Raw genomic sequence first — 10,861 nt, forward strand, 5'->3', positions numbered from 1 at the left:
TAATTTTTTTTGTGCAGGTTTTTATCAGATGGTATGTATCCTGAGGGCCAAACAGTTCCATCGGGAAATAATACTGATCTTCCTGCTCTGATATTTCACCATGTTTTTGGCATTACCTTCAAAATATGCCTGGAAAACAAATGTTTTGAAAGTAAATGTATAAAAATTATCAGGTAGTAGGGTCTTACCATAGTATATTAAAACTGTCTGTCCTCTTTAATTAGTGATTAGTTTTTAGGCTTCAAGCACATAAATATGTTTGAATATTAGAACTGAAAAATAATCAGCAAGGTTGAAATCTCCACATAAGCTAACATTTACTAAGTCTTTTCCATGTTACAGGTACCGCATAAAGCATTTTATATGGATAATCTTATTTAATCATCAAAACAACTTGATTATTTTGGCCATTAGATAGAAGGGGAAACTAAGGTACAGAGAGATTAAATAACTTGCCCAAACTCATAAAGCTAAAAAATTGTGAAGTCAGGAATTCAACCTAAGTAAACATATTCCAGCTACACTATATATTCCAGTGCACTATATATGCTAGATATTATATTACCTAAATGCATTACCTAAATGCATGATAAATAATGCATAATCAATAACTATTGGCTAATGCATCAATTTGTCTCTTTTTAAGCCAAATTTATAAAATTGAAATAGTACATGCATGTGTACTACTTAAAATACTAAGTTGTACTCCAGCTCCAGATTCCCCATATTCACTTGCTTTCCTCCCTCAATTATCATAAGTCTTTTGCATATTCATGCATGAATAATCTATGCATATATAAATATGTATCATGTATATTTTTTATATGAATGGGGCATTCACACACTGTTCTACACCTTGAGTTTTTTATTTAACGATGTGTCAGAAATTGTTCCATGTTGGCACGTTAGATCTACGTTTTTACTTGGAAACTTATGAACTTATTACCATGAAAACCAACAGAATTCTTAGAAGTACCTTCTTTTTCAAGACTGCCAAAGAAAACAAGAGAAGAGAAATGGCATTTTCTCCCTCTCTCACAGTATGGTCTAAAATTTTCATTCTACAGACAGAAAAAAATGAGCCCCAGAAAGCCATGAGACTAGGAATCTGATATTTCTTACATTAAAATTATTTCTGAGAGTTAGTATTTTAATTTGCAGTTTTCAGCCCTTATGACTTTAAAAAGAAGGCACATTCCAATTAGTCATCAGAAGAGTAAATAACAAAATTTTCTCTGTATCCCTTCTGCAACAAATCAAGAAATGGAATGTCATGCTCAGCACAAATCTTCTGCAAATCTTAAACACATTATATTATTTTCTATCTAATAATTATGTGTGAGTGTAATTCTATATCCAGAAATGTGCATAACCAAGGCCTTTGGGAGTCAAAGGATCAAATCCGATTTTTTTCTTGGTTTCAGTAACTCTTGCTCATGGTCACCTTTCTCCTTACACTTAGTAATTTTGGGCTATGAACTCATGTTCAATGAGTAGGCTTTGTAAGTAGGATTTCAGTGAGATCTGATAGCTGGACACAGATTTGCTTTTGCTTCTACCAGGTGTCTGAGTTGTTAACTGGTTTGGGACCACATACAATTAGTTGCCTAGTTTTGAGTTAGTTCCTAGTTTTGAGGGCCACACAGGCAAGTGAAAAATGGATTTCAATCCTCCAAATTACTTCTGTCTAAAGCCTACAACCGATGACATTCCTTATTGTTTCTCTTTGCTGGTAAGCAAATTTTACAAGTTTATCATTTTCTGTAAATGTAAAATTTCATGGTCCTAAGGTTTATATGGGGCCTCCATTCCAATCCCTGTTTGAGTTCCAAAAGACCTAATTTCCTGTCCTGTGTATAGTTACAAAAAGCCAAGGCTTTGGGACATAGAGATTGAATAGTACACTCAGCAGGGATGGTTTCAGATGTTACAGCCTCTGGCTTTGTTCCTCATTCCCTACATCTATTCTTCATCTTACGAACCAAGTTTAGCATTTAAGAAGTTTATCTTACACAACATATATGAGGGATTTTAGAGTGGGAGTTTTTTTTAAGTAATACAGTTACATGACATGGCTGGTAAACTGGAGATTCAGAAAGTCTTAAGCTGCAGTTTTCATGAGCCTTTAAACTCTGGGCCTCAGATGAACCTCTGACCCTGTCTTATCGTCCCCCTTGAAAGGCAGACTCATCATTAATAAACACTGTACACCAGGCCACAGCGGAGGAACAGAGAAAATGATGGCGTTGAGGGGACTAAAGAAGAATCCTATGTGTGGTATGGGGAAAGGATTAGGATTTGAAGTCAGTAGGTTATCCAAGTTTACATCCTGGCTTAGCCACGCCCTCTTACCTTCGACAAGCCATTTAACTTTTGAGTGGGGATAAGAGAACTTAATCTGCTATTTTAGGAACCAAATGGAATAACTCATTAAAAATTATCTGAACATCTGAATGGGCTACTCACTTACATTGGTTGAATTAAGTAGTCATCCGTATATGAACACACTGATGAATTAGAGGATTTGAGAGCTGATGGAGGAAAAAAGCAGGACCAGGAGGTGGCAGTGTTGCATAATGAGCTATACTGGGTGGTGCTTTGACAGGTTGCATGAGAAGGGAAGTCCTTCAGAAACTAGAGGAAACCTTCATCCAGAGGGTAGAAGGCACGAAACTCCTGGAGAGAGGGGAATCAGAGACGGGGCCTGGATGATGTCGCTCAGCTACAAAGTGGGTAGTCTCTGGGTCAGAGGGTCCCAAGGCGCAGCAGGAGTTTGCAGTCTTCTATAGTCCCAGAGTTTGCCTTATCTATAGCTAGCAGATGATGCATGCAGCTTCATAAGGCTATACAAAGCAGGCAGTCTCTAAATAGCTAAACATATGCTTACTTGGAAAATATCTAAAGCAACTGGATATATAAATGTTTGAGTCTCGTGCTGGTAAGATCTGAGCTAATGATCCTAGCCTGTTGTGAAGAAGTAAACAACACAGGGGCCATCTTTATCTCATTTATATAACATATATGGGTGGACTTACACACACACTTAAGGTGCAGTGTCATCCGTACTAGATTTCTTTCATGTGTTGCTTGGATTCATTCTCCACCCTTTGCTCCTCCTCTTTGTCCCCTAGGAAGATAACCGTGGTGCAGAGGATGCCCAGGCTTCCTGGTTCCTTGGCTTCTGTTTGGCACTAGTAGTACACTGAGGGTGGAAGGACAGGAAGACTGGAATACTAATTCTTTTTGTTCCACATTGTCCCCGCAGTTTGAGCAGTGGCTGCACTGTGCAGTCAGAGCTGGTGCTCCCATGGCAGCCCCACCCCCATGACCTTCCCAACCTGACCCACCGGGGGCTCCGGCAGGCACACTGCTCTTGCTAGGTCCTCCTACCTCGCTCTCCCCCATTGATTCCCTTAAACCAGCACATCCCCACACATGGTACTTTGATTAACTCTCTTCCATTAACCCTTTAGTGAGCCATCTCACAACTAGAGCTCCTTATTAAACCAGGAGAAATAAATAATGTCTTTGCTGACAGATGGAAAGTTTATTTCTCGTTAAGCCCTACAAGTTATGTATACGGGTTGAAAATATTTTTAATTTTAATTAGAGAATATGTTCACATGGCTCAAAAAATGAACAACTATGAAAGTTAAAAAGTTAAAAAAATTGTTCTTTTCATTTCAACCTTGTCCCTCATCTATCCAGAACCTCTCTCCCTCCCACATATATATCGCTATTCTTAGAGTCTATGGATCTTTCTAGAGTTATGCATACTCATATATATAAATATGGATTTTTATTTTCTCTTATTTTACACAAAAGTTGTATAAACACACTGTTCTGACACATTTTCCCACTATATAGTTCCTAGGATTATTTTAACAGATAAATAGCACTCCATTGTAAATATTTGTCATAATTTATTTAACCACTCCCTATTGATAGACTTTGAGTTGATTCTATTTGCATTTACAATTTTGATAAATATTGCTAAATTGTTCTTCATAAAGGTCATACTAACTCACACATCCTCTCCTCAGCAAAAAAGAGAGCTTGCTTCCCTAGAGCCTCACCAGAGGAGTAGGGTGTTCAACCGCTTTCTCCTATAGATATTTCCAACAACATTGCCAGCTCTAGACGGTGGGACAGGAGGTTTACACGCAACTGTAGATAGCAAAAGAGAAAAGCATTTGAGGTGAAAAAAGAATTAGCTTTAATTTAATAGGCTCAATTTAAATACTAGATACAGAAAAGAAGTTATAAATCACCCTTTTAAATGATTCTTATATTGTTCTCATTGATTTTCTGTTTAATATTGCATCTTTATTCCCCCAAAATGTCTCATTTCCTTACCCTCCAAAGAGTGACAGTCAGTGAGGCAGAATTACTTTTTAACTACTGCTTTCTTTTCTGATGAGTGCTCCAAATTCACAGGGCCATAAATAAACGTAGTAGTCCTTGGGGAAAACATAGCAGTCCCTTTCCTCCAAGAGAATAGTCACAGAAAAGGCATTTCTCTAGCTCAGAGCGGAAATATTCAGCTGGTGTTGCTAGAGGTCCCTTGAGAACTGTTGCAAGATGTGAATAGAGACAAAGCGAGTTCCTCCCTCTTCTCGTGTGTTCACTGGTTAACCTTCTGGATGTGATTATAATGTTAGTGAAACATTGAATTTGTCCCTACCCTGATCCCTATACTGGCCAGCATTAAAATAGAAACAGTTAAAACATTTTTGTTAATGTAAGGCAGAAGCATGCTGGTAAATGCTGACAGCCTACTCCCCAGGAAAAAGGGCCCACACTTTAGTATTTGTCTGCTTCCATGGTGTAAATATTCCCTCCGTGACCAATTTTAAGTCACTGAATACAAAATTGGGGAGAGCTGTATAGCAGCATACCATTCTATGGGTTTTCATTATGTAGAATTTTCACTGTATAGAAACGACAGATGTACACAACCTCAAGGGCATAGATAATAGTAAATATAGTAAAATAATTAGGAATTTCTCTATCTTAAATATTTATTATCTTTGTTTCCAATAAAGTTTAATTCTGTTTATACTATTTAATTTTTAATAATGACTATGTTTAATAACCAACTTGTTAGAATCTTGAAAATTTATCAGTTGGCTTTTGTAAGCCAGTATAAGCTGACTCTAGCAGTTTCTGAGAGGGAAATATTATAGACACACAGAGAAGCAAACTACTGAAAAAGGACTCATTTATTCATAGACCTCCAAATAATTATAATCACCATAATAACAGTGGGGAAGACTGCTAGCTTCCTACCCAAATCCAATTTTCCCTTCTTTCTTAACAACAGAATTATGTTTGTTAAGTTTGGGGATACATCCAGTTAAAATACATTTGCCATCTTACCTGAAAGAAAAGGGAAGACATCTGACTGTGTCCAAAACAATGATATTTGAGCAAACATTATTGGTTGGGACTCTGGGTGAGTTTCTTTAAAATAGTGTGGATTCAGTTGGCCTTCACCATTTTGTACAACCAGCTTTTCTCCTTTTATCTGAGTGTGATAGTTAAGATCATGGCAGCTGTATTGTGAGCATTAGGTGGTTCTAAGGACATTAAGTGTCTGCTAAGAATAGTAAAGCAGAAAATAAAATTATTCTAAGATACTGATAATATAAAACATTCAATATGCTAGCCCTGAACAGCCTGTCTCTGGACTTTCATTGTACGTGAGAAAAAAGTTAATGTATTTTTAAGCCACTTATTTTTAGATCTTTGTACTCACAATCAAATATTGCTTTTAAATGTTAATACAGTTAGGATTTATTGAGTATCTGCCATGTGCCAGACACCATGTTAAGTAATTTATAAATGTTACTCCTAGAAAATCAACACCTCTACGTGCAGATGAGACATGCCTAGTTTGTGAGTTTGTGATTTGTAGACTTGTTTGTCCTAGGAAGGATTGATTAACTTCAAGTTTGTAAGTATTCATACCTTCTCTACAACAGAAAGTAGGTGTTCTAAGAGATTTATCCTTTCGTGCCAAGAAGGGTACTTAACTCAATTTCTGCTCCAAGTACTAACAATATACGCAATTGTATTACATTTGAATTTCACACATGAATTAAATACTCAATTCACTGTTTGCAATAGTAAACATCTACTCACAATGACAAGAAGTAAGAGTGAATATAGACTATAAAACACGGTTTTGATATTCTATAGCTTTCTTATGAAGATTTAATTGAGGTAACTCTGCTGTATTTCTCCATACAGTTCCAAAATCTTCCAAAAATGATACGAAGTTAGGCGTAATATCCAGATATGGAATCCCTGATGGAATTGCAGACACAGGGAACTAACATGTCCAGTTCCTTCCAACGAGTCCATGACAACGCCTCAAAATACAACAACTGGTTGACATCGATAATCAGCTGGAAGAATGGAGACTTTGGTATGCTTGCCAGTCACATCTACTGTGGCTGCCTGTGCAGGTGGGCGATCAGTCCTAAATAGGATCACTTACAGAGGAAACCTGCTGCTATTATAATAAGGCTTTCCCCTAAATTTAGCTTTTGAAAAACATCAGATTCTTCTTTCCTGAGATTCGAAGGGCCTCTCTTGGATTGTTCAGGCTATAGCCCATTCTCTTTTTGTCTAACCCAAAAATTAAAATTGAGGTGTTTTTGCTTTGGCTTTGTTTTTTTAAGACCTCAGCATGCAGCCATTATTAGTTATTGACAACTAACAACCTTCGCCACGTCGCTCTTGGTATCCTCAGCTCCAGGCGGCAGCATCTCTATTTTGCAGCAGCCACAAAAGTATCCGGAAAAAAGTCAGAATTTCTGCAAAAGATGGGGAGACATATTCCAAGATGTATACTCCTTGTGTTTTTTGAACCACCATGAAAGGTTTCTTAAAGATAACCTTTCCTAAAGTACCTCCACTTATTCTTTCAGTGTATTATGATTAAGAGGGAAAAACTCCCCTGAATTTGTCACATTTCTCCTCTGTATTTCTCCCTCATTGAATGGTGAAAATCCTAAGGAGATAACTAAATGCCCATGTATACACAAGGATGTAGGTAAAGGGTTTTATTGCTGCTGATAATTATTTGTTTGAAAATTCCAAGTATGTGTGAGTTAGCTACTTTTTAAATGAGCTGTTACTTTTCTGGTGCCTGCTCACAAGCAGGAGAAGACTGGCGGGTGGGAGAGAGCTCTGTGGGGTCTATGGCTGTGCCTTCTTTATTTTTTTGGTGTCTTCAAAAAATGTCTTATCCAGAGCCTGAACTAGAGAATCATTGGCAGAAAAAGTACATCGAGTCTCTACTCTAGACCACGCATTATTCTGAGCAGCTGATGTGCTTGATTTCACTCTGACCTCACAATAAACCTAAGAGGTAGTTACTGTTACGGTTCTTATTTCACAGATGGGAAATAGGAACTTAGTCACAACTGCTAAATGGCAAAGCCTGAACTCAACCAGCTTTGTCTGCCTCCAAGGTCCTTGAACGTAAACGCCGGGGCTGTGCTGTGCATACATTAGCAGATATTCAGTGTATGCTTGGAGACTGCGCAGTGGAGCCAAGAGCAGGCAACAAACACATCCCTTTCAAAATACTCTGCTTCAAAACTATCCCACGGTGAAGTTCCTCAAACCTCACGTGCCCTCGTTGAGACCTTTACCCTTAGAGTGAGTTACTTTAATCTTCTGGTTTCCTACCTGCTAAAGACAAACACTTGTTTTGATTTTAGGGAAAAGAAGAAAGTGAGCAGAGAATGGAATAATTTTAGATAATGTCAGCGTTCTGCAACGGTGGCCTGTGTATGGCCATGAGAGAGCCCAGAAGCAGTGAGGGATCCAGAAAAGGAAGTGAGAAGGCATCAAAAGTGTATTTATTGTGCTTTACATGAAGGCCTTTTTCTGCTGAAATAGAGCCACATGCCACTATCAGATCTGACACCTCAACAATAGATTTCTAATATTTGTTCTGGGCCTTGATGGATTCAACATTTTAAAATAATTAAAATGTAATAATATTACTGTATATACTAAATCATAACAATGCTGATGATCATGTTTATAAGTTGATTCCAAAACTCTTGGATCTTGCTATGGCCCAGAGTCACTATTTTGAAATCCATAAAAATATCATCATGATACATGTCTTTTAGTTGTTTGGAGATACTCACATCTGCACCACAGAAGGACAGTGAAGCAACGACGGTGTGTATTGTGCTGGAGAGGGTACCCTGGACGCTGAGGCTGGGCACGTCGGCAGGCTTTCCCACAGCCTCTTTGCAGAAGGAAAGTCCAGGGACTCCATGGATGGATGCTCTACAAGTTTCCTATTGCTTCTGTAACAAATTACTACAAATGCAGCGGTTTAAAACAACGAATTTATAATCCTTCAGCTCTGTAAGTTAGAAGTCTGACACGGCCTCACTGAGTTAACATCAAGATGTTGGCAAGGCCGCTTTCTTTGCTGGAAGCTCTGGAGGAGAATCCATTTCCTCACCTTTCCAGCTCCTAGAGGTGCCCCCATTCCTTAGCTTGTGGCTTCCTTTCACGGTCTTCAAAGATTACAGCATTGCCTCTCTCCAACTCCTGACCTGTCTTCTCTGACAATGGCTGAGAAATGTTCTCAGCTTTTAAGGACACATGTGATCAGATTGGGCCCACCTGGAAAATCTCCCCCTTCTCAGGGCAGTTAATATCCTATCTGCAAAAATTTTTTTGCTGAGTAATTATATTGATAGTTTCCCAGATTAGGATATTAGCATCCTGGGGGCCATTATTCTGCCTGCCACCGTTGGTTTAACTTGGAAAGATTTTGATTAGCACTGCCACAGTCGCTGCACGCAGAGCCCCAGGAAGGGGACTGCACTAGAGCCCGGCGGGGCCTCCTCCTCAGAGCGGCTCAGAGGTTACCTCTCCCGCGGCAACCTCAGTGACAGCTAGCTCAGAAACAATTAAAACTCACCTGTGGTCTCCAGATGTGAGCAAATTGTGTAGCACAGGGAGGAATGCAAATGAACAAATGCTTTGATGCTTTAACATGAAAATTTTCCAAAACAAATTTAAAACATTTCTGATTTGGAGTGGGGCATTGTCAAACAAGCCATCAATTTAACTAGACAAATCCCAGAACTGGAATGAGACATCACCTTTACTATCCAATGCCATAATCCCCCCTGCAATATTTCTGACCAATAAATGATATGTAAGCAGAGCATTTGAATTTTGTACAGTTATAATTGTTTGAAGGTTCTCCCCACCACTGTGCTGATATTGGCCCGTCTGTTGTGTTCACATGTGGCTTTCAGTTCTCCGTTTTGGAACCATACAAGTAAAAAATCTAATTCACCTCCTCACTGCTGACTGGTTTTTGAGGGACCATATAGAGCCATTCGAGGCCACTGTATAGATTAAAGGAACTGATAAAGTTTCCTATTTTACAATTTTAGTCAAGAAAACAAAACAAAATTTAGCTTATGCATCAAGAAATCACTTATAAGAACAGTTAAGAGACATATAATGTAATAGATGTATTAAATTGTTTTTAAGCTATGCTATAATACCCTTTTTCAGATTTGTTACAAGAGAAAAAAAGTACCACCGTGGACTTCCAGCCAGATAGTTTAAACTGGATACTTGCCTCCAAAATATTAAAAATCACCTCAGTCCTTAATACTAGGATTAGGAAAACAATCTTTCATTTTCTTTATGAAATATATAGTTTGAAATTACACTTTCATGCTATTTTTTTAAATTCACTTTTAAAGTCATCTAAATAACATTGCCCATGCTGTCTCTTAAGAGAGTTGTAACAACAAAAAAGAAAAAATTTGAAGGTTGAAATTCTAAAGGAAGGAAGAGATAAGGGTTAGCTATTTGCAGGCAGCTGATAAACAGATGTTTCCGTATTCGGGGGTATTGTTCTTGAAAAGCAATTCTATAATGAGTTTTTTAGTTTATCTCTCATCTTTTGTTCATGATTTTTCTTCCTCTATTTCAAAAAAATTAATCAATATTAGTAAATATAGAATAAAAGCTATAGAAATTCACTCAGCAAGTTTAAATGTGAAAGTGGCTTTGCTGTTTGAAACTAAAAAGAAGAAACATTCTGATTCTTAAAGTTTGCTGGTTTATTAACAGTCAAGTAAACAAGCTGAATCCATCAAAACAACCATTTCTTAGTGTTTTCAAAAAATAATACTGAAAAACACAGGAAGTCAGGGGGAGAGATTTTTTAAAACAAGATGATCTTAATCGTAGAAATGTCAACTTCCTGAACTGATGAAAAGCAACCTGTTCAGAAGGGGAGCACTTGATTGACAGATGAGAATCTGCAAAAAAGATCTGAGAGTTTGATCCACTGTCTTTTGTGAAGTTCTTGCATTATAAAAATATGGACATACCGTGTTCTTCTGAGATACTTTATCAAGTGAAGTGTTATTTGGTTCAATTTTTTTCAATGTTTGTTAAATATAATTGTATTAAAGTGTCCTTTAGGTGTGATGGTCTAATGTTTAACTTTAAAATGGAATACAAGACAAATAAAATCCATATTTGCCATTAGACTCTGATTCTGCCTGGATGAATTTATATTAGCTGAAAAAATTCTAAATAGGATATAGTTTAATTGAATGCTTTTTTTAACCAGATTTTTAGATAGTTATAATAAATGATGTAAATAATACCAAATTCAATTTTACCATAGTACATCTTTTACTTTTTTTTTAACGGAAAACACTTTATGAATATATATTTTGTGACACAGAAAAACCAGAATCTGAGATGGAGATTTGAGTGTCAGAGGTTTAGTAGAGGATGCTCTCTGGAATATTTCTAAGGAAAAGGGAACAGAATTAAACAGAAT

General features: G+C 37.4%; 1 long non-coding RNA gene across 2 annotated transcripts in view; it reads left to right on the plus strand.

The window, feature by feature from the left end:
* LOC118970467 (uncharacterized) overlaps positions 1-10,550 on the plus strand; it is a 32,692-nt gene extending 22,142 nt beyond the window's left edge. Inside the window, exons 3-4 of one of the 2 annotated variants that reach the window (XR_005058504.2) lie at positions 6,253-6,470; positions 7,734-10,550. This is a non-coding gene — a long non-coding RNA (uncharacterized lncRNA). Of the gene's footprint in view, positions 1-6,252 lie in introns of both variants that reach the window. The other variant, XR_012129435.1, reaches the window with a different exon arrangement.
* The last annotated feature ends 311 nt before the right edge of the window (positions 10,551-10,861 follow it).

The sequence above is a fragment of the Manis javanica genome, chromosome 3 (genome assembly GCF_040802235.1).
Source record: "Manis javanica isolate MJ-LG chromosome 3, MJ_LKY, whole genome shotgun sequence".
Classification (NCBI taxonomy): Eukaryota; Metazoa; Chordata; class Mammalia; order Pholidota; family Manidae; genus Manis; species Manis javanica.